At 35.9% G+C, this 13,629-nt stretch overlaps 1 protein-coding gene across 7 annotated transcripts in view; it reads right to left on the reverse strand.

Annotated features, from left to right (window-relative positions):
* ADK (adenosine kinase) overlaps positions 1 to 13,629 on the reverse strand; it is a 506,491-nt gene that overhangs the window by 438,135 nt on the left and 54,727 nt on the right. The gene's annotated exons all lie outside the window — the stretch shown is intronic.

A 13,629-nucleotide genomic window follows, 5' to 3' on the forward strand; every position in this document is an offset into this window, starting at 1 on the left:
ATTTATTTATTTATTTAGGATGCACCGGGTCTTAGTTGAGGCACGTGGGACCTTCATTGCAGCACACAGTATCTTTTAGTTGCAGCATGCAGACTTCTTAGTTGCGGCATGTATGCGAGATCTAGTTCCCTGACTAGGGATCGAACCCAGGCCCCCTGCATTGGGAGCACGGATACCCACTGGACCACCAGGGAAGTCTCCCAAAGTGCCTAAGTTCTCTGATGGTCTATTAGTTACTTCCACAGACACCACCTCAAGAACTAAAGGGAGATGAACTTGATCATGCTTTAAAAATATGAGTTATCTTCAATATTCTTCTGTAGTGAATCATCTATGTTACTTTCACCCAGCAGTTCAAAATTCAAGAGACTACTACAATGTTAAGTATTTAATAGTTCACGAAACAATATGAAGTTATTCTTTTATTAAATACATAGCAAACATCTATGTGTACCAGACTATGTACTAGGTAGTGAGACACATGAGGAAAAGTAAGTTTTGGAGTTCTTGACTAAGCCATTTACTAGCTTAATGACCACAGCCAATTCTTTCACCTCTTAAGTCTAAGTTTCCCTGGCTATAAAATAGAGGCTACCATAAATATTAGAACAGGGATCTTCCAATATCATATATTTATGCTACTGAAGGTAAACAGACTCTGAGGAGCACACAGAAATAGATAAACAACAATGGACAGGTCTTCAATTTCCACTTGTATTCATTCCTTTCCTAAAACTAATCTGCCTGACAATGGATCAGAGGTCCAAACGGAGAGGTCATCCAAATTCTCCTTACTTGACTCCCCTTCCACAAGTCTTTACTCACTTTATAAAAAGAATGGCATACCTCTCGTCCATCCTGACTGAAACCGTACTGCATTGCCTAGGTATAAAAATCTCTGAAGTATTAAACAAGGAATGATTCATAATATTTTGTCTGCAAAGCCTTCTTTTTTTTTTTTTTTTTTAAACATCTTTATTGAAGTATAATTGCCTTACAATAGTGTGTTAGCTTCTGCTTTATAACAAAGTGAATCAGTTATACATATACAATATGTTCCCATTTCTCTTCCCTCTTGCATCTCCCTCCCTCCCACCCTCCCCATCCCACCCCTCTAGGTGGTCACAAAGCACCGAGCTGATCTCCCTGTGCTGTGCGGCTGTGCAAAGCCTTCTTTACTTAAAGTACTATAAACTGACTATAGGGCTTCCTGTTCTATACATTATTACTGTAAAGAATGAAGATAGAAATTAAAAATGAGTAATTGTGATAGGATGTTCTATTTTCAGATATATTATAGAATGGGGCAGAAGTTGGTTACGATTTTCATTTAAAAAGTTCATCATTTCTAGCCCATGTTCATCATCAAAGAATACATTACTTTTCAGGGAGAGTTCTGTGAAGCAAAACTCAGAGTTTCTAAAAAGAACAAGAAAGACAGTTCTTCCAAGCAACACACTTTTAAAACAAGTCTCCCTGCCTTCCATTTATCTACCAAGGATTAAATATCAAACATGGTTGTCACAGGAACACAAATCAAATCATTTATTTGAACTGAAAAATAAAGTCAGACTTCTTATATCATGAAAGTAAATCTGATTGGTTTGACAATGAAAGAACAGTTTTGCCAACAAGGTTCCAAGACAGACAATGGCTTTAAACTGAATAAATGGCTTTGGTTAAAACATGTTTAAGGCACCTGATAAAAACATCTTATCAAAAAAATATCCTTTTGACATAGGTATACTGAAGTTAACAATACTTAGCTTTTCTCAATACCTCCTGAACAATACCTATAAGTAAAACACTAACAGATATAATTACTACCTAATATAATTATATTAAGAAGACTTAATAAAGCCTTTTTTGGTATACTTCCCGGAATTGCATGCCTCTAATGACTCTAATGACCCTGGCAAGTCAGGTGGTTTCTAGTCTTTGCTTTCAATGAAACTGAAGAAGGACTTAAATTATCAGCTGACAGATAAATACAAATAATTCTGATGATAAATCATTTGATGACAGAAGAGTTCAAATAACTGAGTGACAACTGCTGAAACAAAACTGTGCATTACCATTCAATTAATTATGTAAACAAATTGCTCAGAATTTACACCTCTTAAAGAAAAAAGGGGGAAATAAAATTGATGTTGACCATTGTCTTATTGCAGCATTGAGTATTATTTATCTACAAAAGGTTGAATTAATTGAAAAACATTGAAGATCAGCTTCACCCATCTCATTCAAACATGCATTTCCAATAACTTCTTATTTTCTTGTTTAATAATGATTTAACATTTTAATACATTTATGTTGTTTTGCTAACTATATGCTAATTACAATTTAAAAACTAGGAAATTTTTTTTTTAACTTGACTTCACATATATATATGTTGCAGAGATATACAATAGGGTGATCAATATGCACGAAAGGCTTTCATGCATGAAAATATATTGCCTTCATAATGTATGCATAGTATATTACATGCAAAACATAATCCATGCATAAAAATACACCACATAAGAATAAAATCTGGTGGGGAAAAGTGTAATAGAGATACGAATTTACACAGAGAAAGGAATATAAATTTTTTAAATGTTTAAAAAGAGCCTGTTTGTGTCTTTTTATAAATGAATAATGGTAGATATCAAACCACAATGGTATTTAGCATCCACTAAGAGTGATTTATCAGTTTTATTTAATGTTACAATATAAAAATCATAAATATTAACTTAATGAGTGAGGAAGTACTTGTTCATCAAAATATTTTTATGGAAGTTAAAAAGTTTGCAACCAGTGGATTTGATGATATCTATGTCTTAGCAAAGTGCTTGGTACATATAAAATAGGAACTCAATCAATGTTACTTTCCTTCTTTCTCTAGCTGGCTAGGCTAGTAAAAGAGAAAGAACAAACATTTCTTGCCCTTAAGGACCTCACAATTTAGTAGACAAATCAGAATAAAAGTAACTGCTCACAGTGTGATAAGTATTACAATAAAGTTAAGTACAATGCATAATGTTTATTGTAATAAACAAAAGAGGGAGTAATAAGTCTCCTTCATAAGAGGGTCAAAAAATGGACAGCTTTTATCTGTTGCCCAACTTTCTCTTCCTCTCCCATTTCATCTCTTCTTTGCTCCTTCCCCATGAACAACCTTACCTTTTAAAGTCTGAGGACAAGAATCTGAAGGGAATAGTTAAGGTGGCCCGTAAAAAAGATCCATAGTATAGGCAAGAAGCAGACTAGGATAGCCTAATTGTGATCAAATCACCCAAAGGGAAATTCTACTCTCCAGATTCACAGAGTACATCTTCAGGTCCTCAACAATAAATTTGCAAGATCCATTTTGCACTATCCTCCAGGCAAATTAGTTCTCTAACCCCAAACTTCAAAATGTTCAGTCTTCCCATAGTATTTCTTTCTCTGATCTGATATTCCCCTGCCCCAAACCAGGGAATTTTCCATCAGATCTCAATAACCTTTACTTTTCTTCATCTTTGCTGCTTTTTATCAATTTTATCTTGCTTATCTCTTCCTTGACTCTTGCACCCTTCTTGTTAAGAACCTGACCTATACATATACTACCCAGAATCAGCCAAACTGCTAGGTTTGAGGACACAGTTATATACTAAAAGGACTGCCTCAAACTTATTTTGGAAGTAGGCAAGATATAAATTAGAATTATAAATGTAAAAGTAAATATACCATCAGGTCCATAATTTTTACTAATGAAATGGAGCTATTTCTCACTGAAACATTTAATGTTAATGTTTGTTAAATGTTTGTTTAAATGTGGGGCTATAATTATATGTAGTTCTTATTTTCATTTAATGTATGCTGTTCTGCCAACCTAACTGCTGTTGGCAGAAAAAAAAGATACACAGCCTTTTGAATCTATTACATTTAACTTATTCTCTGAATATTCAGTTTTAAATTACTAAACGTCAAAGGGAAAATTCAACTTAGTAGGAAGTAGAAAGTAGAGCGCTATACTTCAACTTTCTACTATGTCTTTTCCAGAATAATACAAAGCACAGACTATTTTTCAGTTGGGTTTTGTTTCCTAAAAATGTGATTAAACAGATGTTCTGCTTTTATATCCATTTCTTGATTCAAACATGAACATAGTCCCTAAAAAAGCCAGAGACAGCAAAATGGTATAGTGGTAGTTCTCAACCTTTTTCCTACCTGAATTTACCAGAGGGAAAAGAAATACACACCAATCAGCAGAAAATGAGGAAGCAGGAGAGAGCATAGGGAAGGGCCCTCTTTACCCTGCCTCTAGTCTCCACAAAGAGAGCCTCTGAGTCAATGAAACTACATTAGACTGAAAGTCTAAGACCTGTGTCATTGTCCTGATTCTGCCATTAAGTAGACAAGCCATTTAATTTCTCTAAAGAGGATAAAACTACCTATGTGACAGGGTTGCTATGTGGATTCAAAAAGATAATACTTCAGGGGGCTTCCCTGGTGGCAGTGCAGTGGTTAAGAATCCACCTGCCAATGCAGGGGACACGGGTTCGATCCCGGGTCTGGGAAGATCCCACATGCCGCGGAGCAACTAAGCCCATGTGCCACAACTACTGAGCCCGTGTGCCACAACTACTGAAGCTTGCGCCCCTAGAGCCTGTGCTCCGCAACAAGAGAAGCCACTCCAATGAGAAGCCCATGCACCACAACGAAGAGTAGCCCCCACTCGCCACAACTAGAGAAAGTCCCCGGGCAGCAACGAAGACCCAACACAGCCAAAAATAAATAAAATAAACTAATTCTAAAAAAAAAAAAAAAAAAAGATAATACTTGAAAAGGGCCCAGCACATTATTTAACAGGTATAAATGCTCACCCCTCCCCCTTTCTTGGAATGCCTCCACCTCTACCAAATGAATAATTAAATTAGCTCAAAAATAGATTGGGGGGGGTCGTTAAAGTGTTTCACTTGTTCTGAAACAACTGCACAACTACAAATTTCCATTAAGGAAACATCAGACAGTTGTATACAAGGATGTCAACTAGAGCATAATTTATGGGAAAGTAAAACTGTAAACTATTACACCGTCCAAAAAGTACCCAACTGCATCAGTAAATCACAATTCAACCATGGGGAAATGGTTCAATATTTTTTTAAAAAAAAAAGGAGAGGGACTTCCCTAGTGGTCCAGTGGGTAAGACTCCGTGCTCCCAGTGCAGGGGGCCCAGGTTTGATCCCTGGTCGGGAAACTAGATCCTGCACACATGCTGCAACTAAGAGTTCGCATGCCACAAGTAAGAAGTCCGCGTGCCACAACTAAAAAAAAAAAAAATCCTGGAACTTCCCTCGTGGCACAGTGGTTAAGAATCCACTGCCAATGCAGGGGACACGGGCTCGATCCCTGGTCCGGGAAGATCCCACATGCCGCAGAGCAACTAAGCCTGTGCACCACAACTACTGAGCCTGTGTGCAACAACTACTGAAGCCCGCAGCCTAGAGCCCGTGCTCCGCAGCAAGAGAAGCCACTGCAATGAGAAGCCCGCGCACCGACGAAGAGGAACCTCCACTCACTGAAACTAGAGAAAGCCCATGAGCAGCAACGAAGACCCAACGCAGCCAAAAATAAATAAATAAAATAAACAAATTTATAAAAAAAAAAATCCCGCATGCCGCAACTAAGACCCAGCGCAGCCAGAATGAATGAATAAATGAACGAATGAATAATTTTTTTTAAAAAAAAGAAAAAGATTGCAATATACTCCCAAAAAGAATTGGAAACATATATATCAAAATATTATATATCATTGCATATGATTTTTATTTTTTTGTGTTTTTAAAATGTACATAATAAGTATATTATTTTGAAATTAGAAAAAATATATTAAAAACAATTACAGGGCTTCCCTGGTGGTGCAGTGGTTCAGAGTCTGCCTGCCAATGCAGGGGACACGGGTTCAAGCCCTGGTCTGGGAGGATCCCACATGCCGCACAGCAACTAGGCCCGTGAGCCACAATTACTGAGCCTGCGCGTCTGGAGCCTGTGCTCCGCAACAAGAGAGGCCGCGATAGTGAGAGGTCCGCGCACCGCGATGAAGAGTGGCCCCCGCTCGCCGCAACTAGAGAGAGCCCTGGCACAGAAACGAAGACCCAACACAGCCAAAAATAAATAAATAAAGTAATTAATTTAAAAAAAAAAAAAAAAAAAAACAACGTACCGATGACTGAGCCGCACCCCAGAGCAATTAAATCTGAATGTCTACAGATAGGACCCAGTCCAGACACTATATTTAAAAAAAAAAAAACAATTACATACAACATTTTAGAATGTGGTTATGATACTCATCCGGATACAGTTTCCACTTAAACTTTTCAACCAATGAACCTGTAAGCCTCCAAAGATTACATGACAACTTTTCTTGTACAAAAAAATTTAAATAAATTTAATTTAAATACTTTATTATATAAATATTGACAGCAACAGGTGACAAGTAAGTAGGAAGAAGGGAAGTGGGAAGGGAGGGAAAAGGAGGGGGAGAGGGGACACAGGAGGAGGGGAGAGGAGAAGGAGAAATACTTCCCTCAATCCTGTCTGAGCTATTTAAGGAAGACACTCTTGAAGCAAAAAAAAGAATAAAATCCAATAATGGCATTCCTACCATGGGCAATGGGAAAATGGTATTGTTATTTAGGTTTATAATTAAATATCGGAACACATAAATAGAATGTATTAATACATTATAGATAACTATTGAGATACGCTAGAACAACAGTAGTATACAACTAACAGTAATAAAACAAAGTTGGAGCCTTTTGTAAGACTGAAACAGACACTATTTATTCAAATGTGTTCTTTCCCTGAAGATTAGCATAACTTAGAATTTCAGGCTCAGAAAGGTCCTTGAAGAGACTGTGAAGTCCAGAAACAGGTCAGTCATAAATGAAATGCCCTACCAATGTCACAGATAGTAATGTCAAGCTAAGACTTGCTATATAGCAGGATGATAATAAAATATTCCATAAATACTTGCAACTAAGATTGCCCTCTGAGAATTAAATGAGTAAAATTATAGAAATCTACAAATATTACCATATAAACCAAAGAACCCTAACGGTTCCTGTCAAGTTTTATAAAGTTGACAGAATCAGTCATACAGATAGTGTGGATATAGTGAGATTTTAAACAACGTAACGTTTAAATGGCTCTTGCAATTGTAAAATAAAAGTTGATTCAAACATATTAGAGGGACTTCCCTGGTGGTCCAGTGGGTAAGACTCCACACTCCCAATGCAGGGGTCCCAGTTTGATCCCTGATCGGGGAACTAGATCCTGCATGCATGCTACAACTAAGAGGTTGCATGGTGCAACTAAGAAGTTCACATGCCACAACTAAAGATCCCACATGCCGCAACGAAGATCCCGCATGGTGCAACTAAGACCCAGTGCAGCCAAAATAAATAAATATTTTTTTAAAAAAACATACTAGAGGGAATTCCCTGGCAGTCCAGTGGTTAGGACTCTGTGCTTCCACTGCCTGGGGGCCAGGTTCAATCCGTGGTCAGGGAACTAAGATCCTGCAAAGTGCGTGGTGCGGCCAAAAAAAAAAGCAAATTAAAAAAAAAAAAACATATTAGAAAGCACAGAGAACTATATTCAATATCCTGCAATAAACCATAATGGAAAAGAATATTAAAAAAGGAAGGTATATATATGTATAACTGAACCAAGGAGATCAAAAGTGTTAATCCACTAATCTTTCAGCTTTCACTGAAGCTGAAATTTAAGAGGCTTATAAAGAAACAGATTAAGAGTAAACAATGGGGGGCTTCCCTCATGGCACGATGCTTAAGAATCCGCCTGCCAATGCAGGGGACATGGGTTCAAGCCCTGGTCCAGGAATATCCCACATGCCACGGAGCAACTAAGCCTGTGCACCACAACTACTGAGCCTGTGCTCTAGAGCCTGCGAGCCACAATTACTGAAGCCTGTGCACCTAGAGCCCATGCTCCGCGACAAGAGAAGCCACCGCAATGAGAAGCCCGCGCACCGCAACGAAGAGTAGCCCCCGCTCACCGCAACTAAAGAAAGCCCTTGGGCAGCAACAAAGACCCAAGGCAGCCAAAAGTTAATTAATTAATTTTTTTTTTTAAAGTAAGCCATGGGGTTAGAATGCAAATAACCGCAATAAGTTATAAGGTTTATGAAAATAATATTTTAAATTCTCATTAAAAAACTAGATGAGGATTAAAACTCAATTAGAGAAAGCTGGAGGAAATAATAATTAAGCTAGATTTAAACCTAAACACATAGAACTATACTCTTTGTATTTTAAAAAAATCGTTGATAATTATTCATAACAACCAGCCACATATTTTCATTAAAGGAAATTTTTTAAATTTGGTACTTGTAAGATGTCACCACTTGGCTCTTGGGCCACCTGAACAAAACTAGCCCACTTTGTATCACACTTCCTATATATTTCTAAGTACATTTTAATCTGGATTCTGTCCCTACATGTCACTCCACTGTGATTTACTTAGCTGAGGTCACCACTGACATCCTACTGTCAAATCCAGTGGACTCCTGTAGGCTTTATGTTAACAATCTGTTACATCTGATATTATTAACCACTCTGTCATACAAAGTCACTATTCTTTGTGAGACCTTATCTTAGTTCTCCTGCTACAAGCTCACCATTTCTTCTCCATCTCCTACCATACTTCATCTACCCATCCATTAAATGTTCTATCTTCACCCCACTTCTCCTTTTACTTTATGCCCTTCCTCTAGAAAGGCTTATCTATTGGTTGCTTTAAACACTACGTATATAATAATGGTGGCAGCAGTGGTGGTGATGATGATGATGATGATAATGGTAACAATAGCTAACATTTATTGAACGGCATTATGAAATTACAATTAAATATAATGTTTATTACACGTCTCTCCCACCATGAATCCTCTACCCACCAGAAACATAAATCAAACTCTCTCCTAAATATATCCACTTAGATATCACACATTCATCTCATGCATGAACAAAACAACTCAGTCTCTCCATCCCCTCTAACAGGTCCTCCCCCTCCCATACTCCCTAACTCAGTTATAAATAACAACATCTAGTCATTCACCAAAACTAAACATTGGAATGTAATCCCTGACTCCTTTGCCCTTTTCATTAAATCAATCATCAAGTCTTACCTTTATAACACTGAAGTATTATTGAACTTTCTCCCATTCTCTCCTAACTGTAATGATTAGGTCACCATCTCTCAACACGTCTATCACTACAGCCTCCTCTAATTTATCTCTTCAAATTCCCTGACCTACCGCAGACACAGTGATTTATAGAATTCTAAACGTGAATCTGACCATGTCATCCGCCTGCTTATTAACCCCCCTCAAGTTGTCTCCATTGTCTGTAAAAGAGATGTGAGACATTCCAAGCTCTCTAGTAGCCAACAATATTAGCTAGCATATGGCAAATACATAAATTATCTCATTCAATTCTCACATTATAATATTCCTATTTTAATATTCCTACTATAATATTCCTATTTTATTCACAAGGAAACTGAGCTTCCACAGATTAAGAAATATAACCGAAGTCACACAACTACAAGTCACTCCAGAGCACAATCTTAACCTGTATTCTATAATGCCACAGTATATGAATCAATTTCTTTCTACATTTGTCTCCTCAATTACACTACTAGCTGCTTAAAGGCAAGAAACTTATTTAACACTGTAGTCCCAGTATTTGGAAAAATGCTGACCACAAAGCAGGTGCTCCAAAAAATGTATACTGAGCTCAAATGAACTGTTAAAAATGAATCCATGCTTAGGTAAGCCTCAGAAATACCATTTTCCTCAATATTCAAAGTCAGGTCTGGAGGTACTTCCCTGGTGGTCCAGTGGCTAAGACTCTGCGCTCCCAATGCAGGGGGCCTGCGTTCGATCCCTGGTTCGGGAACTAGATCCCACATGTCGCAACTAAAGGTCCCATATGCCGCAACTAATGACCCAGTGCAGCCAAATAAATAAATAAATATTTTAAAAAAAAAGACAGACCAAGGTTGTTTAAAAAAAAAAGTCAGGTCTGAAAATCAGAGAAGCCACAAGGAATACTGTCTTATATCTGGGGCAAAACGAAGTCTTCATAAATGAGTCTGTGTTCATTCAGCATCCATAATTTAGGTTTTATTTGAAGAAGCTCCAGAACAACTCAAAACCAATTACTTAATATGAAATAATATAAAGATTCAGAGTTTATTTCAAATTCAAATTTCAATACCAGTTTATTTCAAATTCTAAGAACCTAGAATTCATTAAAAAAAAAATCAAAATAGCCGAAGATCATCTTTCTTTTAATGAAGGGCAAAGGTAACTAAGTTAAAGGAAATATTCAAAATTCAGTAGCCTTTCCAAATACCACGAATAACCTAAAAAAGTTATTGAAAAAAATTCTACTCACAATAGCAACAACTATATTTTAAAAATACCTAGAATAAACCTAATAAAAATGTACACTTATGAAGAAAACGAAATTTTGCAATAAGACCTAAGCTACAGTGTCTAATACTATAACCACTAACCACATTACTATTTGAATTTAAATTAATTAAAATAAAATAAAATTTAAAAATTCAATACATCAGTGGTCAGACTTCCCTGGCGGTCCAGTGGTTAAGACTCTGTGCTTCCACTACAGGGGGCACGGGTTTGATCCCTGGTCGGGGAACTAAGATCCCACAGGCCTTGCGGTGCAGCCAAAAAAAAAAAACACATCAGTTGCACTAACCACACTTCAAACATTCAAAGCTAAATGTAACTACTGGTTACCATATTGGAAAACACAGATATACAACATTTCCAGCACTGCAGAAAGTACTAGTGGACCGCTGCTGCAGAGACAGTAAGTTACCCCAGATTTCATTTTTACTTTTAATCGCTTCTACATGGTTTGAATTTTTTCCAAGAATCATTTACTTTTATAATTTTTGAAGCTAACAAATTTAGCAATGATCACTCCGTAAGATGTGTAAGTCTAAAAAAAAACTATTCATTTTGCAACCCTGTATTTAATGTACTTAGAGCCTATGTGTTATTGAAATATATAAAAGAATACATAAACTAAATGGAGAAATACATGTATAGATAGAAAAACTCATATGTTAAAGATCTCATTTTTCCCAAATTCATCTATAAAGGTAATGCAATTCCAAACAAAATCCCAGAAAGAATTTTTGTAGAACCTGACAAGCTTATTCTAAAATCTGTGGACAAAAGAAAAGAGCCAAGAACTAAGAAAATTCTTGAATAAAAATGAAGTGGAGGGACTTGCCCTATCAGACATCAAGACTTAGTGTAAAGCTTTAGTAACAAAATAAAAATAGGGCTGTATTAGTTCAAGGAGAGACAAACAGACCAGAAGGGGGGAAAAAAAAAATTAAGAAGCCAGAAACCAAACTATAGATAAATAAAAATTGGCATTGCAGATCAGTGGGTAGAAGTTGGCCTATTCACAATATAGTAATGTAATAGCTGATTCCCTCAAAGGAAAACCTTTTTAAAAACTAGATCCCTACCTCACATCATATACAAAAATCAATTCAGGATCAATTAAGGACCTAAATACACAAAGCATAATGTTATAACTTGTAGAAGAAAATATTGCAAAGTAGCTATATCGAGACTTAACTACAAAAGTGTCAGAGCATCTCACAATTAGTTTTAAACAAAACAATGATACCTTTTAACTGTATATAAGGAGTCTCACTTGACACTCCAAATATTGTTTCACCTTCAAACCTAATATACATAATTTATCAAAGTAATTCATCGTAACTTATACAAATAATTCACCTGCAAATTTTTGGCACTGAATAATCAGTGTTGAAATTTATGACCAACTATTATTACTTTGAGTATTTTTGGAGTAAACATTAAGTAATATCTTTCATGCATGCTTACATTAATCAAGATTTACCTAAGGTTCATATCATTATATTATTAAGGATTTATGTCTGTGAGAGAAACACATTTCGTGAACTACTCTAGCTTCCCTTCTTAAAACTGAGTATTTTTATTTCTAATGATGATTTTTATTTCCCAATTACCATTTCATTAATTCTCTCATTCCTCTTACTTCTGTGGTATTTATCTGGTGTCAGGAAAAATAAAGGCAAATCTGTCTTACATACTCCTTCCCTCTGTTTTCCATCCCTATTAATACATTCCTTTCCTTTATTCCCCATAATTACACCAATACTCATCTGGAAGTATTTATATGTTCCATATTTCCTCCTCCCCTCACACCCACTGTTGTCTCTTCAATATGCTGGAAAAGATTATTCTCAATAGCCTACTTCCTACCACAAGTGTCCTACTTATTTTCAGTTGCAATATTTTGGCAAATTGGATACATCAAAACTAACTAACTTAATTCTGCTTTTCTCAGATCCTAATTTTTTCTTATTCAAGGGAAAAACCAGCTTTACAATCTTCAAATAAAGACTAGCATACTCTAAAAGAAATTTAATTTTTGAATATCAAATAATTATCTAGTTGATATTTCTGAATCATGGTAATGCTTGCTCTATTCTGGAAACAGGTCAATTGTAGACAACATACCACCCTCCCAACATAAGAAGTGCATTGTTTTGAAAGTTCAGTCAAAAAGAGAATTGTTCAGTCTTTCAATCTCTCACAAAGAAATTATTAATCTACTCTGATGCACTAATTAAAACTAAATGTTAACAATTTTTGGAGCAAACTACACACATTTTTCTCATCTACACTATATCTATACTAAAAGGAAAATAGAATTTCATTAAGTTTATGAGCCTTTATGTATCTACTTAATTTACACTCAAAAAATCTGGATGTATAATTGAGTTTTTCACTTTCAAATTAATACTTCCATAGTAAGATAGTAGAAAATAAAGAATACAGGTTTTACAATTAAAACAAGCATGTATTTCAAATTACTGCACAATGACTGATACATTTTTTGGTATGAACAAATGTCTTAAGCTCTGTTATTTTTCACGAGGATAACTACCTCATAAAGTTGTCATGAGGACTAAACTAATACCATATAAAAACGTACCTAATACATATTGAATAAATACTTTATTGTCAGATAATAATTGTTAAAAATTATTATACTCTTATTTTCCTCCTTACTCTTGACAGTTTTTCAGATGGATTCTCCATGGCCCTTCTTTAGATTCAACCCTTTGTTGTATACCAGTCCAGTGTGCAAAGACCATTAGAATATGATGGTTCTTGTTCTTTAAAAAACTGCTCTGAAAAGCTTGACAAACGTAGCATGTGAAAAATATATCTTCACAAAAATGTATGTGAAGAAAATATCAATTCTCTCATTAACTTTTAACACTGAACACTTAAAATTCCACTTTAAAAAGGCCTTTCATAAAAAAATGTTTTTCAGTCAAATGCTATTTACCAAGTGCCTAACATGTATCCAGCACCATGCTAAGGGTCATGTAAGAAAAAAGCATAGTGCAGTCCCTTTGCACCAAGAGCTTACTGTCTATAGAAAAGATTTACTAAGGTACTTTCCGTAATTGCCTCTCTCCCCAGCAATGTTTATAAACGCTGCATGCAAGGCTTATACTATGGATATTTAATTA

This window comes from Balaenoptera acutorostrata, chromosome 16, assembly GCF_949987535.1.
Source record: "Balaenoptera acutorostrata chromosome 16, mBalAcu1.1, whole genome shotgun sequence".
Classification (NCBI taxonomy): Eukaryota; Metazoa; Chordata; class Mammalia; order Artiodactyla; family Balaenopteridae; genus Balaenoptera; species Balaenoptera acutorostrata.